This window comes from Pteronotus mesoamericanus, unplaced genomic scaffold (genome assembly GCF_021234165.1).
Source record: "Pteronotus mesoamericanus isolate MK-2021 breed Mesoamerican mustached bat unplaced genomic scaffold, CSHL_Meso_final contig_68, whole genome shotgun sequence".
Taxonomy (NCBI): Eukaryota; Metazoa; Chordata; class Mammalia; order Chiroptera; family Mormoopidae; genus Pteronotus; species Pteronotus mesoamericanus.
Window position 1 is genome coordinate 20,749,760 of NW_026555234.1, and position 19,375 is coordinate 20,769,134.

Here is a 19,375-nt window from a genome sequence, read left to right on the forward strand (position 1 = left end):
GGCCATATTGGCATAATCTCTGCCTCTGACTTCACAGCACCTTCTCTTCTACGGTCGTGTGTGTATGTATGCATGCATGTAGGTATATATATGTATATGTATATATATTACATGTATATGCATGTATGTGTGTGGTGAGGGTTGTTTGAACCTCCCTCTGCCCCCTACTTATAAGGAATCATGAGACAGCATTTTGAGCCCATCCAGATAATCCAGAATAATCTCTTCATTGTAAAATCTTGCATTTAATCCCATTCACAAAGACCCTTTTTTTTAATTTTTAGTTTTTTAAATTTTTTTTAACTTAACAAGGATTTATTCACAGGAATACATGTAAGTAGAGAAAAATAACAGAAAAGCTAAACAAATGAAATGAAAAGGATCCAAATCAACTTTCACTCTGTAGCTTTTTACTTGCACCCTGTGTGCATATATCTAGGGCACAGAGGGCCACCAACATGCGCCAAAACAGTGTAGGAAGCCTGCATTACATCCATTAACTTAAAACGTATCTTTAAGATCATGCTTTGAACAAAAAAAAAAGCTTAGAAGGCAATATGTTGGGTGGGAATAAACATTGAAATATAGCAATCATGACAAAGACCCTTTTTAAAAGTAAGATAACGTCTACATGATCCAGGGACTAGGAAGACATGATGTGTTTGAGGGCCATTGTCAGCCTACTACATACATACTTGATATTTTTGTAATCCACGTAGCTTACTCCTTTGATATTTCTCCTTTAAATCTGCACTGTTAACTTCATTTCATTTTTTATTTCATAATTGTTCACAATGTGCCTTTGATGAGAATACCCTCCAAACTGCAAAGTGCTATTATTTGTTTGGCAATGGATCAAGGTAGCAGACTGAGATCACAGTGGCAGAGTGAATATTATGTCAGTGTCCGCAAAAAGCAAAGAATCTTTAAAACTATTGCATACAACTTCACTCAGCTTTAAACACACTCCATCAAGACAAAATGGTGAACTGGTCACACTGTTGTTTCCAAATTCTGTTTCAAACAGGCTGTTGTATTTTATAATTCATATTCTTACCAATTTGTTTCCACCATATATTTCTTGCCTTGTTTCAGTTCTTTCTCCTTTCAGTGATTGTACCTATATTTAATGTAGAGTATCTAAGCCACACATTTGAAATGGGACTGAAACTACGTCTGGACATACTGGTGGTCATACAACACTTCTGTGAACTTAATGTAAGTTCAAATATAAAGTTTACTGAAAAGAAGCATCAAGAAAAAAATACATTTGAAAGACAAAGGAGAGGCAATAACTATATAGCTGACTTCCTTGAAGAAGAGTAGCAATATAAAAAACAGAAGAAAGATACAATATTTTTTTAAATTGACAAGAATAAAAAAAATTTGAATCTATAGATTTAAAGATCACAGGATGATCCATGAAAAGTTGACGCAAAACAATAAAATACATGGCAAGTAAATATACTAGTAAAGACAATCTGTTTTCCCACCATCTCCTTCACAAAAGTGGAACAATGCATGTAACATTTTTTTCAGAAAAATCAAGCATTACTCCAGAATTCTATAGCCAGTCAAGTTTATACGCATACCAGTTTTGAACATGGAAGCCATTTTTAATATGAAAAATAAATCCAAGGTATACATGAGCACTTGTTGAAGAACTATCAGAGGACACATTTCAGTTAATAGAGATTAATGGAGAAACTTGGTAAAAAACAAAAACAAAACTACCAGTGAGCAGCAAATTCAGTTACTTATATGGCTTAAACTAAAAAATGTGGGTCTTATAAATGGGAAGAATAATGTAATGTTATGAACTACAATAGTAGGGAAATAATATACTATATGAACATTTGAAGAGAAGGAAGGAAAGGTGGAAGCAATGGTGTTATTCTCTTATGGACAGTTTTTTTTGTTTTTTAAAAATATTTAAATATAATAAAGTGAAATATAAATTTAAAGTTACAAAGATAACCAATATTAAAATAATAGAACCAATGAAAAAGTGAGGAGGAAAAGTGGGAAGGTAGAAAAATATTTTCCTCATTGTTCACAGTGGAAAGTCAGTAGACATTAAAGAAATAGCTAATCAAAATATTACATAGCTCTGACCAGTGTGGTTCAGTTCATTGGGCATCACCCCTCAAAGTGAAAGGTCATTTAGATTCCTGGTCAAGCTCTTGCCTTCATTGAGGTTTGGTCCCTAAATGGGGTACGTATGAGAGGCTGTCAATGTTTCTTTCTCACATTGATGTTTCTCTCCCTCTCTGTCTCTCTCTCTTCTAATCTCTCTAAAAATAGATAAATAAAATCACTTCTTAAAGAATATTATGTAAAAACAGTGCTGAAATAACCAGTAGAACAAAAATACAGTGATTTCCTAGGAGAACATACTCCAAACAACAATGGAAATCCTTATTAAGGTAAAAAAAAAATTAAAAAGAGAAAAATTCAGACCAGTTTATAGAGTATGCTACTATTTATATAAAAGAAGTATGCATGGAGGTGATCATATATTGACAGTTTAAAGGTAACAAAAATGACAAGTAGCAATGATTGTCTCTGAGAAAGGCAAATGGTTGGAATGGGGAAAAAAGTGGGGGAAAGACTAAGTTTTACTTTGCTTCCTGTTGTATCTTTTAAAGTTTTGTAGAATCTAATCAACAAAACAAACAAGCAAGGAAAATATAACCAGCAACATTGAAAGAAAAAAGGAACTAACGGCAACAAGAGGGAAGGAGGGAGGGAGGTAATGGGGAAAAGAAGTAGAAGGGTCAAATCAAGGAACATGTATAAAGGACCCATGGACAAAGCCAGAGTGAGGAAGGATTGAGGGTGGGAGGCGGGGGCAGGTGGGGCAGGGGAAAGTGGTGGCGGGAAAATGGAGACAAATGTATTTGAACAATAAAATAGAATGTAGAGTCCAAAAATTAAAATAAAGTTTTTTACTCTATACATATAATTTCCTTCTAACATTTATTAAGTCTATAATAAAAGTCAACAAATTTTCAAAGGAGTTGTATGTGAAATGAGTGTGTATTTGGGGACATAACTGATATACTTTGTCTTAGTTCACACAATACTCCACAAACACTGGATCCTCACCCATATATGGATGACCCTGTAAAATGTGGGAATTGTATGATTATTGGCTGAAAATATCTCAAAATGTCTTGAGTTTTTAATATTTATCAATAGTTTTATCTACTAAACACCTTGTTTGTATATATTAGAATTATACTATTTTTAACAATGCAACAAATGCATGTTGATTTGTGCTCTGATATTTTTAAGTTGAGAAAAAGAATACAAAATATATAAAAGAGAGAAGCAGAAAGTGCGAGAATCAGGTGAGACTCCCAGAGAGCGAATGATTGATGGTAACAGAAAGGGCAGAGATGTTACTGCAACCATGGCCAGAGGGGACAGTGTAGATTAATGAAATGCATCCATGCCTGAAGCTGCTATCTCTCACTTTCAAATGTTCTCTGCTCTCCTCAGGAAACTCTGGTTGACAAACATAGTTATAAATGATAAATGACATCCGTGAGCATTTGGAAAAAAAAACAAAAAAAGTTTAAATGCAGAAGTAATAATAATTTATTTAAAGCCAGTCAAAGAAAGAGTAAAACCAATTGATTTCACTCATATGTGGACTCCAATGAGCAAACTGAGTTACCAAGCTAATAGAGGCAGACTCAGAGAGAGAGAGCAAGCTGACAGCTCTCAGAGGAGGGGTTTGGGGGTGGGGGGAACCAAATGAAAAAGAAAAAAGACTCATGAGCACAGACAATAGTGTGGTGAATGCGGGAGGTGGGGAGGAGAGGGGTGGGTGGAGGTAGGAGAGGGTATAAAGGGAATAAGTGGTATTGGAGAAAACAATAAAAAGTAAACTATTGAAAAATAAAGTTAATGTTACATTAAAAAATAGGTAGATCAATTTGACTATAAAAAAATTGGCAGCTGCACTTTAAATCCTAGAATCATACTGTATCCTCTCCCCCAAAATAATACTTAATGTAAATTCGTCAAATTTAAATTTGGTCATGTCTATAGGAAATTCTGTATAAAAAACCCTGTAGGTTCCTTATATGGTAATGTGGATTAGTAAAAAAACAATCATTGGGCCTACAATTAAGGGGGATACATATATTTTAGTCCCTGGATTTTTACCTATTTGACGTAATGAGAAGATATTAAGTTTAGATTTGGGTTTTCAGTTTTGCCTCCACCATACTGTATATTTCAAGCAGGAAACTATTTAATTTCCAGAACTGGGTGTTTATACAACAACTAGAAAGGCTGAGGTAATAAAGTTGAGAGAAATAAGTGCTAGCTAATTTCTTTGTAGATTTACTCACAAGAGGAAAATTATTAGTCAGCACAAGAATCAGTTGATAAATTAAGAGCCCAGCTTCCTACTTTTATTTTATTTTTATTTTTTACCATTTTATTTCTTTTTTATCATATACTTCACAAAATGGTTCCCCGGATATTTCCAGTACCCACCTGGCAACATACATAGATATTTCAATATTATTGACCATATTCTCTGCACTGTACTTTACATCCCTGTGACTATTTGTAATTACCAATTTGGACTTTTTAATCCCTTCGCCTTTTTCACCCAGTTCCCCAAACCCCCTTCCCTCTGGTAACCATCAGTCTGTTCTCTGTATCTGTGAGTCTTTTCTGTGTTTGTTGATTTTATATTCTACATGTAACTGAAATCACAAGGTGTTTGTCTTTCTCAGACTGACTTATTTTATTTAGCATTAACACCCTTTAGATCCATCCATGCTTGTCATAAATGGCAAGGTTTCATTCATTTTATGGCTGAATAATATCTCATTGTCTATATGTACCATAGCTTTTTTTATCTACTTGTCTACAATTTTCTCCTTTTAAATTCCTCATTTTAGAACAGGGTGCCACAAGACAGGGCACCTTAAAAGCCAATACTTCTAGTCCTTGCTCAGGGGATTTCTTTGGGCTCTTCTTTGTCATCGTCTCTTCTTGATATTGAGGAGTGTTAGTTACACAGTAGCTTTCAGATGCTTTTTACATGGATATTTGTTGTTTCAGTTTCTCCCTACATTGTTTTATCTCAGATCCAATACATAAGATGGACCCTAACACCCAAGGTGTGAGTGCCTTTATGACAGCATCCTGGTAGTATGTTTTGCTAAGGGAGACTAGACTATAGTCCTTTAAAGAAACATAAGATAGATTCTTTTTTGATAAAGTTTATTAATTGTATGCAAATATACAAAAGAAATACTAATTGAAAGGGTTAAAATTATCTTATGTATTCTCTATGTATTAAAACATAATGTAGCAAATAATGTACAAAAAATCTTAATTTTTGAATTTGGGATATATATGAAAAGTGATTAATTGAATTTAAATTACCATCTAAAAATGGATATTAATTTGTAATAACATCCTTCAAAACGTCTATGGGTTATACATTGAATCTAGATTAATCTAATGATGATTTATCACACTGAATGAAATGTTTCCTCAAAATATAAGAAAGAAATTAGTCTTCATAAAATTAACATTTTATTACACCATTAGACCAGTGAATAGATCATTAGATTAATAACTAATCCTCGCCAAAGAAGCGCACAAACACATTGAGATCTATCAGTCTATCTATTTAACCTGGTAGAAATCTTTCAAAAATTGAAAGATTTAGTTTGTCCTCAAAACATTTCTTGAAAAAATAAATTGCTATGTAACTATTCTGGTACATCATAGATTACACGATGCTTGGAGAATTAGAAGAGGCATTAGAAAAATGTGGTCCATCTTTTGTTTTTACATGTTACCTAATCTTTACAGAAAATGGGGTTACTAACTCAATATCAAAAGTGTCTTTATAATAGGAGAATGACATAGGTCTCCTGAGATCTGATGTGTTGCTTTTTAAATGCTCAAATGCAGAAATAAAAAATTAAATTTCACTTGTGAAATACAGTTGGAATAGAGTATACCTTCATCATCCACAGGAATTCTGTGTCAATGTATATAAAAGATCCTGCTTTTAGACAGGTTAATAAATACTAAAATGCTGCATGATTTTATAGAAATTATAGAGAAAATGTGTTTTCCATTCACTGAATTACTGCAAAATATTTGATCTTTCATTTTTAAAATAATTATGGCCAGTGATGCATTATTTTACATAAGTCATATTTTTGTTTAGAACAAGCTTGGTTATTATAGCATAGACGAAAATATTTGTGTGACTTTTTGGTGTAAAGATGTGATTATTATATTTGTTGCTTATAACATTGTAAACAGTTTCAGAAATATCAGTGCAAATACAAAGAAACATTTATATGGAGTCAACGATTATCAGGTCCCCCTACCCAGAAGAATTGCCCACCAACTACCTCACTCGAACGTGAATTACAGTTTCAATTACACAAGAGTAAACCAAAGATATATCTTTAGTGGAGTATATGAATTAGATTTGCTCCAAAATTAGAGGGTTAAGATATTTTGAAGTCCAAGATATTTTACTGGTTACTGGTGCAGAAAATGTTACTGTTGTGGAGGAAATCATAACAAAGATCGCCACTGAAGGTAGAAGACCAGGCATGAACTGGGAAGGGGTATGGAGACATGTTTTTGTTTGTTTGTTTGGTTTTGGTTTTTTTGGAGGAGGGATAATTGAATAAAATGGAAAAAATAATGCCAAACTGTGATACCCTTTCTGCAATAATAATTCTAACAGAGAGCATGCTGAGAAGAGATACGCCAAAATTCTACCAGCAGTTTTCTATCATGGAATTTAGGGTGATTCAAATTTGTATGAACTTTTTTAAAATTATTCGCTATGTTTCTTTTATGATAATGTATTATTCAGCAGTGTCTTACAGGACAGAAAGAAATAACTTTGGTTAATTACAAGATAGTCAAACTTTTTCATTATTTTTTTGGTATTGAGCAGTTACTTGAAAATATCCACAAACTTTGACAGACTATAAAACATGATTAGATTTCCACCTGCAGCTCATGTGGCTGAGAATAACACAAGAGGCATAACTGACCTTCAGACTAGAACTGAACGCCAGAAAAAATGTTCATCAAAGGAAATATCCTATGAAGAGAAATGTCCTGGACAAGTAGCCAAATAAAATTTTAGTTTTCAAAATATTCTAGTCTGTTCTTATTCTAGAGGCAGAACTAGAGCATATCTTAAAATAGAGGGTAGGCTTTATTTTTCTTCTGTAATTAAATCTTCCTTAAGATTGCCATTGTTTTAAATTGAATTTTAAGTAGGTGTAAACACAACCTTTAGTTTTACATACTATTTTCTCTGTCTTTGTCTCTCTTTCCTTCTATCGCCCCCTCTCTCTCTCTCTCCCCCCCCCTCTCTCTCTCCTCATAAATAATAAATAAATAATAGTTTATAGAAAACTTAGGATTTAATTATTGCATACATACACCTTCTAATTATTAGGCATTATCCTATGTATATGTGTTTGTATAGTCATTCATAACACTTTTGACTTATACTGTCAATAAAAACCTCTACCTCCTGCCATTAAAGACAGTAGACATGATCTTGTTGCAGCTACAACAGAACTGGAACCACATGGTGCCTGCAGTTGACCTAAATAATGAGAGTTACATTGAGAATGGTTGAGCTTCTGATACTAAATGAGCTTGTATGTCCAGAGGACAAAGTTTAACAGAAGTTTAGTTAATTGTATTAGTTACTGTTGACTGCATATATCAAGTTACTAGGAGGATTGTCTTATAATAAAGAGAAGTAAAACAATAAAAAAACAGAATAAAACAGTCCAGAAATTTAGAGGCTTGCAAATTTGAAAGAAGTAAATGCATCTCATCTTCAGTCAGGAAAAAAATCAAATTGAGGAGACCTTTGAGCAATAAAGTTAGATTAGACTCATCTTGCAGCAAGAATTACATCAGGGCACACGCGTTCTAAAGCTCTCAGGTGATTTAAATGTCTCACATTAAGGATTCAATCCGCATTTGACTCCTAATAAATTCTGTCTATGATACATAAAGACTAAGAAAAAGTAGAGTAAAAATATGTTTCTACAAAGAAACCTGATATATTAAAGGTAGTAGCTATTAAGGAAGGAGAACACAAAACACAGAAATAAAAAAAAAAACAGAATCAAAAAGGAGAGAATAAAAAAAACCAAAAAACTCAGAAATCTATCACAAATCTAAGAGCCATGCATAGAAAAGAAATGTGGAAAAGGTTATCTTAACATGTTGCTGAGTAAATCAATTTGATGGAAGGCATATCATGTTTTGAAAAGACTTGTACTATCAATGGAATCATGGCTTACACTAAAGATTATCTGTAACTATTCAAGGCCAGCTTATATGAGAAATATCATGACCATAAGAACCAGAATGTGATTGTTCAAGATCCCCAATCTTCTAAAAGCAAGAAGTAGTGTGGGAAAAGCCCAGGTTTCCAAAAAGGGACTAGTTCCCACTGTTTCCTTCACATAAAGCTTAGTAGAAAAATGGAGAGGAGAAAGTTACCCAGATAATTGAACCAAGAAGCTCAAAAACAGTGGACTGAAGATCCCTCACAGTAACTGTCCAGGTAGATTTCAAAATTTCCACAAAAGCTGAATTATTTTTCCCTTTCTGAATGAGAGTATTTGCTGATATTACCCAGTTCTCCTGGACATATTGTATCATTTGTTTATTTAGTTCATAAATGTCTGGATCAAGAAAAAACACATAGGGATATTTGATAAATAGACTCTGCATTCTAAGCATACAATTTCAATTTGTGAAGAGAACGGGCTTCCCCACACCATCAAACAATTCTCCAACGGCAGCTGAATGCATGAAAATTTAACTTAATACAGCTCAGTTCTGACCGTATCCATCTGAAGATAACATCAGATTCCACAGGTTGAGTTTTCAGTGCCTCAAAAAACCACCCCCACACAACTACCCAATTGGAATGTCAATGCAAACCCAGATTGTCACCTATACTTCTGACCAGCTGGCTATATAAATCACAGATTCCCATGACCTCCTTCTCGGCTGCAATTAATTTGCTAGAGTGACTAACAGAACTCAGAGAAGCATTTTACCTTCTAGATGAGTAGTTTATTATAAAAGACTATAAATCAGGAATAGCCAGATGAAAAAGATGCATAGAGCAAGGCAAGGGGAAGGGGCCTTGAAACTCCCATACCCTTTAAAGGCATGTCACTCTTCCCAAATCTCCACAAACCCCATAAGCTCTCTGGACCCCAACCTTTTGGGGTTATCATGGAGGCCTCATTACTTAGTTGGGATGATTAAATCACTGACCACTGGCAGCTGATTAGACCCTATTCAGCTCCTTTCTCCTCCCCAGAGGTCAGGGGTAGGACTGAAAGTTCCAACTGCCTGTAATTACCTAGATGCTTTTAAAAAGTTACTTTATTAACATAACAAAAGAAACCTTTATGTCTCTCATCGCTTATGAAATTCCAAGGTTTTGTGGAGTTACAAGCTAGGAAACGAGAAGTAGACCAAATGTATATGGGGAATAGACTTTGGTGATATAAATGACCAAATATGAATTTCTTATAAATTATAATATCGTAGGACTAATATAAAATACTGTGATATAAATATCAACAAACAACACATAGATATTGGACATTGAACTTGATGCCAGGGGCAGATGGCATTTCAATAATATATCTCTTGGAAGGAGATAAGTTTGTTAGCATGTAAAATGAAAGAAAAAACAAATATTTGGTGACTATGAGAAAATAATAGAAATTTTTCTGTTCCTGTATCAATAGACCCAAATCTGGAACAGGGGGTACTATGCTTCTGTTATTGGTGGAAGTGAAGCTCTTGCAGTGTCATGAGAAAAAGAATTTCCTGAGGCCCACAGAGGAGAATGGGATTCCATGGTAAACTTACTGATAATGTAAAATTAAGGGGGTTCCCCTCCTGACTTCCCCAAACCCCATCTTTATCCGTCCAACTTGCTGTCAGTAAGGCCAGGATGAAGGCCACTGCCCAGGGTTTCTGCTCCATATTAAAGTCCAGTCCAGCCCAGCATCCAGCCAGCTTAGTGTGTTTCCAGATGCAGCCCATTGCTGTGCTGCGACCTTCAGGCTGCCTCTTGGAGCCTGTGTGTGCAATTCACTCAGCCAGCGGCCCAGAGAATACAAGGGCCACGGGGCCATGGAGAGAACAGACAAGCGCACCTTGTGAGTGCAGACCATCAGGTGAGAAAGAGAGAGATTCTCCAATCTCCTAGGATTATGTATCTCAGGTTTGGGGGAAAAAAACAAAAAACAAAACTGGAAGCTTTTTCAAAAGAACCAATCAATTTACCAGGCTTTTATGGGCTTTGAATGGGCTCACCTCCCCTGCGCAGTGAGACTGAAATACCTCTTTGGTCAAACACCTCCTCTTGTGCTCCCCAACAATCTGGTACTGGGGGGGCGAAGGGAGAAATATTAATCTCTTGATGGAGCAATGCTGTAATGCCCTGGAGTATGAAGCTGTAGCTTCCTGGCTACACAATCAAGCTCATGTCCCCCATTTTATTAAGCTCAATGTGCCAGTCTTTTTGTGCCTCTTTCTTTTATTAATAGTTAGCTAAATACCGATGGTAACATTTCTAGGCCCATTTGTTGAATAAAACCAAGTGACAAAGTCTGCCCAATGTGTTGTAAGAAGGAAAAATGTCAGGTGTCAACTCCAGAAGACACTATTTAATCGGTAGATCAAGATTTCTCAGATCTTTCTTTCCTGCACAGTAATTTCATGACAATCTCTGATTACCCATAATGTTTGAGAACTAATCTTTGTGGGTTTGAGTCATTGAGGTGTGTTTTTTTAATGCACCATCATGATTTCTATTTTATATACAGAGAAACAAAGGTTAGAGAGGATGCATGATTTGCCTAAGGATTCAGTAATCTAGCTGCTACACGCAAAATTGCTATTTGAATTATTGTCAATTTGTAAAATGTGCTCTTTTTGGGGGGGCAGGCTTTTAAGTTACTGCACTTTGAGGCATATCTAATCATCTTAAATACCTTAAATGCAATAACCCAATACCATGTATCTATTATTCATTCCAAAGGCTTTTCTCCTTCTCCAATCCTATTACTATAAAAATGGCCATAGGCTACTATTGCTTCATCAATGAATAGACTTCCAGCTCAAGCAAGGGAGCTCATAATTTCCTATCCTTGTTCAGAGGTACCCTTTGGTGGGAGTCAGTGTGTGTCCTCCCTATAATATTTATTCTTTTAAATTAAAATAATTGCAAGCACAATATAGAGCTATTTGCAGCTAAACGTCCCTCTTGTTGAGAAAATTTACTTTAACGAGACAGAAAGATGACATTGTGAAGAGAGTTACCAGACTTGAGAAATTAAGAGAAAACTCAAGTGGTTCTCAAGTCTTTGCCCAAATTCTTCTTGAGGCTCAGGTGCGGTCTGCCTTTGTTGAAATTTAAAATCATTTTTAGATTTTGTAAATTATTGAGTCTTCATTTTCTTAAGATACTTCCATTTTTACTATGTCACTTTATACCAAATGTTTACAAAGTACATGCACAGAATCTCATGGTATTACATTTTCAACTGTTTCTGTTTCCACATATTTTATATTTAAAAGCTAAGTGTTTAGATACTTGATCAGCAAATTTTATAGTTGCATAATTTTGTATTTAATTTAAAATAGAATATTGTGTGATCACTCAAACTACTGAAATGTTTTAAATGTCAAATAATCACATGACAAAGAAAAAAGGTGACTGTACAAGTAACAAAATCATGAATTAGTCTCTATTATCACCAGGTCTAAAGACAAGATTCTAGAATTTTTTTATTGGGATATTTCATTAAAAATACAACATCAAATGAAACTTTTGAACATGCATTTCTATTGAAACAAATCAATTTGCCATTTATAAGATTGTCATTGCCAACAGGGTAGAACAGGATAAATGAGAGAAATAAAACAAACAGCATCACAACTGGAGGACTTTTTATCTTTGTTTTTAGAGAGTAAAACGTCACAAATCCCAAGCAGATTTCCACTAAGTTTGTTATGAACAAAAGGATAACTCATTCCCTGCTGACTACAAATTTATGGCTTGGAAATAAAAACAATAAATAATCTGAATCTGGTAAATTTGAATTCACTTGATTTCTTTCCTCCTTCACCCTCCTTTATGGTAAAATCCAAGAGACACTTTAATCCAAATAGAGACTCTTTATTTTCTTTTCCATAAGAAAAACAGTATCATGACTCAAATGAAATTATAGGTGAACTATTCTCCAGCTAAGATTTAATTATTTTGATTTCAGAAAGAAAAATTGGAAATTTGATGAATGTATTGGAAGTTTGTGTGTGTGTAGTGGGAGAATAAGAAAATAAAATCTTTTAGTTTTAGTTTGAAATTTTAAACTCAGAGGAGGTATTATTTTTATCAAATCCAAATTTATCTTCTATTTGATATTCTCTGAAAATAAATTTATCTATTGAATATTCTTACATTTACCTTTATTAAAATCTTTTTATCTTTTAAAATAAAGATTTAGAAGATATAGAAAAATAGGTATAAATATAGAAATATCTTATTTTGCTTACCATTCATTAAAAGATATTAATTTTGAAAAGTCACATCCTTTGTTGAGTAGTTACCACTATACACTGTAATAGCAAAAACATTAAATAAAAACACACAACTGTAATAGAATAACAATAAAAAATTTAAAATAATAAAAAGACTGACAATGCAAAAAAACCATAATAATGAAGATCATTCTAAAAACCATATCATAAGGAGTATTAAAAAAATTATAAAAAACATACTCAAGGAATATATGTTAAATATTCAATTGATCAGATGCACTAATAGTAAATAAAGCATTTTTGGAAAACGTGATAATAAATTCAGACTTAACATGTCCCAGAAATCTGCATTGGATATTCTTTGAGGTTTTGTGGATAGAGAAACTATTTAAAGACAGTCAAATGCATGCCAGATCTCAAGGAATATAAATATGAAAATGTTATTTTTCCAAGAGAGTGTTAATTACATAAAGAATTTGAAGTCAGTGGAATTGTAATTTTCTAGCAAATAATCACTGATGGTTCTACTGCATTCATACCTCTCTTAAAGGGACATGTTATTAGCTATAATGGGCACAGTCTGAGCTTCAACAAATCATTAATTTTTTCTGGAACATCTTTTTATTCCTCATCTATAAATCCTCTTATTAAACCATGCCTATAATAAATCAAGAAGCTAATCATTAGCGTCAGTGTGCAGCTGCGATGCTACTGGTATTAGTGGAACAAAGAGGGCAAGGACTCCTCAAGGATTCAGAAATATAACTTTTTATCAGTTTTGGCACTGAACATGAGAGGAACAATCAGCTCAGGATTGCACCTGGTGAAAAACTCACCTTGCAGCAGGCATTGTGTAAATTTATAAAACTCTTAGACCAGACTTGGTCTTTTAGAAAATTTCCTTTACTATAAAAGATGGGGAGGATGAAGACAAGGGAAGTTATGTGAATTTCACAGCACAAAGTTAATCATGGCAGACTCTGAAATAAAAAGATCACTTTCTGAGTCTGAGATCATGAAACTTGTGATTTGTTTTTGTGGTAACTCTTAACATATCGATCCTCCAACACATTATTCATTTATTCAATATCTGTTTATTAAGTATATCATATTTGAATATCATCATGTCTCTTAGTTTTCATTTATTTATCTTTCAATTTACTGGAAAAAAACATAGCAAAGATATGTTCAAGGAATATATATTTTGTAACATACATGCTCCTTGATTTATAATGGAGTTACATCTTGATAAATAGTTTCTAAAAAGTTGAAGACATGGCAAGTACAAAATGAATTTAATATTCCTAACTAGGAAGCATCAAAGCTTAGCCTAACCTACCTAAAACATTCTCAAAACACTTACATTAGCCTAAAGTTAGGCAACTATCTTGAGCTTCATCTGAAGACTAATTGCCTTCCTCTTCTTCCCACCAGAAGTGGGAGACATAGGTGGGCATTTTGTAAGATAGAATGCAAAAACACAAAACACAATATCAAAAAAACGCTGCCAATATAGAACTTTGTAGAGAATCTCTTGTTTCCCCTATGATATGGTTTCCGAGGGGGACTGGAGCTCCCGGCCGCTGCCCAGCATCGCAGGAGGAGAACCACTTTTCGCTAGCCAGGAAAAGATCAAAACTGAAACCCTGAAGTGTGCTTTCTACTGAATGCATATCTCTTTTGAACTATTGTAAAATTAAAAAAAAAAAATCACAGGTCACAACATTGTAAGTCGGGGACTCACTGTACATATATATGTACACATACATTAAACATAAATAGATATATAGATAGAAAAATAGATGATAGGTAGTATTAACATTATCATGCTTGTTAATATTCTCTATCACGTAGTTTTATATTTCACTTATTCATTCAATATAAGTATCCAGTATGTTACTACATTGTATTACAGTAGGATCTAGTGATAATTCTACAGTTATTATGTGTGCCACCCACAATTTATAATAAAATCTTTTCTTTCAAGGCCTTAGCTATTTATTGATGCAATTTACCACATATATACACACACTTGTAAATGCTAAGATATGCATCAAATATTAAAATACTGTAGTGTTTTGAAATGAGATGCATAGAAAATATATAGATAATTAGAGAATAAACCTCATATTTTAATAGTATTTTTCCTATTAACATATTTAGAACTCATGGACAGTTTAGCCGTTTGGACAATTAGATCAATAGGATCACTTCTGTTACTTACCTGTAATATCTGGGGGAGAAATGAAAGTTCACACACCATTGGGATATTACCATTTAAAGCAGAAAGTTTAAAAGGATAAACATGATTCATACACTGGTAATCTCCCCTCCCCAAATAGAGCAATGATCGGATCATCTGAGAACCTTGGAGCATGGCCGTCGGGAGCGGCTCCAGACGGCTTGGGTTTGCTAACGGCACCACCACGAAGCTGCAGGGAAGCTCCGGCGCTGCTCACAGGGACCATTATCACCTCTGAGGGAGCAGTAGTTCCGGAAACGATGTTCATCATGAGATAAAAGGGGAGGGCCCTTCACAAGCATTCCGTTCCAAGCTATAAAGTTCTTTTGTTTTCAGAAGAAGCAGTTATGAGTTAAGGCCCACTGCTGTTCAAATAATTAGGATTTGTGGTGTTTAAGAATTACCTCCATTAGAGAAGTAAAATGGCATTAATGGCACGGCTGCAAGCTGTGAAATATAGAAACATTATTTCCAAAGACAGCTGTTCAACTGCTGTTAAAATATGCAAACTCCACAAGAAAAAAAAAAATTTTTCTAGTAAATCCGTGCCTGGCTAACAAACAACAGCAAAGGAGTGAGAGCAGAGCCCCATTGAAATGAGAGTTCTTCTGAGCTACTGAAACAGTTATGACACAATCTCAATCCCTAAGGGAACAGGGAATCATTTTGGGATCAAGAAATCAAAGAATAAAAATTAAATGATCAACCCACAAAGATGTGCTAATGGAATGATAAAGAAAATAGTTATTCACCAGCTAAGTTTACTGAAGAAACAGCAAGTTTTAACATGATTCCTACAGGGATAAATATATGGATAAATGAAAATGTTTTGCTCAAAAACTTTAGTTGGGCTTCTCATGTAAAGCTCTGAGCATACTAAATAAATATGAAGATAATGAAATCCCTGTAACTGAGAAGGCTACTTTGATCTTTTACCTGTGACAATGAAAAACTGAAGCAATAGTTGGGGGAAAACACCTAGAGAATGTAACAACTTATGTTTACGTGTTTCCCAGCCTTTCACGATGTTGAATGCAATCGATGCATAATTTCTGCAGAAGCCTTTCAGTGACTATAGTGTTTGTCCGGGAAGCACAATATCAGCCATAGGATCAGATTAAAAGATGATGTTTAATGTGTTAAATCTCAAGTCATGTATACAGATGATTATAAAATAGTCAGCTGCCTTGCAAAAGGACTTCAGTACAGCTACATTGGAACTTTTAAGTTCTGTTAGTGATCTACAAATTCAAATTTATATAAATCCATTGGAATAAAATTCCCAAAAATGAATTTCTAAAAAAAGTATATAGGGATAGTGGAAAGAGGAAAACAGGTCTAGTATGAGGATGGTCTAGTGAGAGGCTGAGGGATCATTTTAACCGGAAAGAAAGTGAAGGCTTAAACATATTAGCAAAAACAAGGAAAAACAAAGAAAAGATCATAATAGACCTTCAACAATTGAGACAGGTCATTCTATGCTCCTGAGAGAATATGGAGAAATGTTAAGCAGGTAAGTATATTTCGAAGAGAATCCAAGGCCTAAGTGGCTCTTCAGATGATGTCCTTGGTATAGCAAAACAACATATAAAAACCTGTTTCTTGATTATACACCAAATAATGGCTGAGCTTAGTGTCTGAGGACATGCATAAGCAGACGTCGCAACAATGCCAAATCTGTGCTGTGTTTCCTTAGACAATTTTAAGGCTTACTTTCTCTATCTGTAAATGAGAAGTTTGGAGTAGATTACTAAGGAATTAGTTTGCTGGTAGGTATATACTTCATTCCCATTACTATCTGAAAGTGATGACTATCACACAATATAATAATTTCTTCTCCCAATACCTGGTCTAATTTATTAATATAACTGTCTTGCTGTATCTATAAATATAGTAGTACATAACTGGGAAATGTAGGCCAAACCACATTAGTAGAAATTGTTCAGGAATAATAACCTCAGAGAATTTGAATAATATAACAGGTGAGATAGTATATCTGTAGTGTTATTTGTAAAGAAATGAATGTTTATGAAGCAAACATACTTCCCAAGTATTTACAAAATTTAAAAAAGGAGAGTATATTCTCAGGAAGACTTCGCTGGAAGGTGATGTAGCAAATCAACTCTAACCTACATTTTTGTATTTGAATATCACTGACGTAAACTTTTGCTGATACTAAAATTATATTTTACATTGGAATTTTTTAAAAAGTCAAAAATTAGCATTTGCCATTATTTATTCCATTTCCTTCAGTTCCAAGTCACATTATATTTGACAGATTTTCTTATTTTAATTCCTAGAAAAATACACTCTTTCAGACTTTGACTACTTAAACTCTTATTTCTATAGTCTTCACAAAAACAATTCCTTTCTATGCCCTGATTCTTTTACCTTTTAAAACTACTTGTATTTATTTATTTACTATTTTTAATTTTCAGAAATCTTAATATCTAGAACAAAAGTGTCTTGGATTAGAAATAAAATAGATCAGCAATGATGTCTCTGTGCATAATTGAGTAAACATTATTGCATATATTTTAAACATTTGTAAACTTCATTTTGTGAATTCTGCTACCAGATACGTATCTGGACAAAAAAAGTATAAAACAATTCTGAACCTGCAGAACTGAGAATTGAACTCTAAATATAGGAAACTACCCAGCTTGCCAATTTTCTCTCATTTTACATATATGAATATATGTATTATATTTATTTGGAAGTTTATTTCACAGATATCTGGTTCTAAATATAAAGCTTCATATTTAAATATGAATATTCAACATATACACAGAGCTTCAATTTGACTGGTACTTACCAACTGTATTGTACTGAGTTCTATAGGCAACATTTTTGTTAATTGAGCCAGAATCTACTCTGATTGGTTGAAGTCTTCTGTCATTCAGGTTGAAAATCATGAAAATTTTCCACTTAAAGATACCAGGTTGTAAGTAAGATTTCATGATTCAAATGTATATTTTTTATTTTAAATGAAGTTTTAATTTATTTATTTATCGTTGTTCAAGTACAGTGTCCTGCCTTTTTCCCCATTGATCACCCCAACCCAGTCACCCCTCCTCCCACAGTCAATCCCCCTCATTGTCTGCACGTGAGTCCTCCATTCGTGTTCCTTTGCTTGCCCCTTCCTTTTCTTTCCCCCTGATCCTCCACACCCTTCCCTTATGGCCACCGTCAGCTTGTTCTTTTTTTTGATTATTTTATTTTTTTATTGTTCAAGTACAGTTGTCTCCATTTTCCAGCCACCACTTTACCCTGGCTGGAAAATGGAGACAACTATACTTGAACAATAAAAATTTCCCAGCCACCCCACTTCCCACCCTCAATCCTTCCCCACTTTGGCTTTGTCCATGGGTCCTTTATACATGTTCCTTGACTTGACTCTTCCCCTTCTTTTCCCTGTTACCCTTCGCCTGCCTCCCCTCTGGCTACTGTTGATTTGTTTTTTCTTTCAATATTGTTGGTTTTTTTCATGTTTGTTTGTTTTGTTGATTAGGTTTCACTTATAGGTGAGATCATATGGTATTTGTATGTTTTTAAATAACACATGTAGTTTATATTCAATAAATAATTAGAATATTTTAAAGTTTTCAAAGTAAAGTGTTTATAAAAATTATTTGCATATAAAGCTTCTTCATGGGAGGACATTACTCTGAGGCAATCTTTTTACTTAAATATTTTTAGGTCGATATGCAGGAGCATAAGTTTCATATAGCATTAGCTTCAATTTATACTACCTGCTCCAATGGTGCTCTACATATCAGAATATTGCAAGTATAGATATGGTTTGGTTTATATTTTTTCTGATTTTATATACTTGGTCACAGAGTTTAGCTATACCCCCTATCTCTCTATTCTCAGCATTATGCACAATGTATTATTATATATAGAAAATGTTATCTTCTCGGTCAAGGCTTTCTCTCTGCATTAGGAGACATTATTCCCTGCTTCAGGACTTACAACTTCTTGGAAGGATATTACATTCCTCAAAATCACGAAAATAAGTTGTAGTTTGGAAAATAATTTTTCTTAAACATTCACATAAATCAGTTCACTTGAAGATGCCCATGTTGATTCAGATATTTGTTACTAAGTAATTCTATACACATTTTTAGTAGAAGTTATCCTATCTACATCTGAACAAAATCACTTATGGACTAGAAAAACCCTTTAAGAACTGTCAAAAGTACAAAAAGAAACAAGGTTGGTAGTAAAATGAACAGATTTTTCCCCTAACTTTTTTTAAACATCACTGTGAATATATAATTTACATTTTATCTAAACTCACTGTATGTAAAAGCACAGTATTTTTTTATTCAAAAGCATTGAAAACAAATATATTTTTTCTTAAAAAGGAAAATTCAACATTGAAACTCTATCTGATAATATTTATGACTTTTGAAGGGTCTTTGTGTTTCACTTGCAAAAAGCATTTATAATTATATAGAATATTTTCATTTGTAAGTGTATACTCCAATAGCTTTTGCTTCTTACCACTGA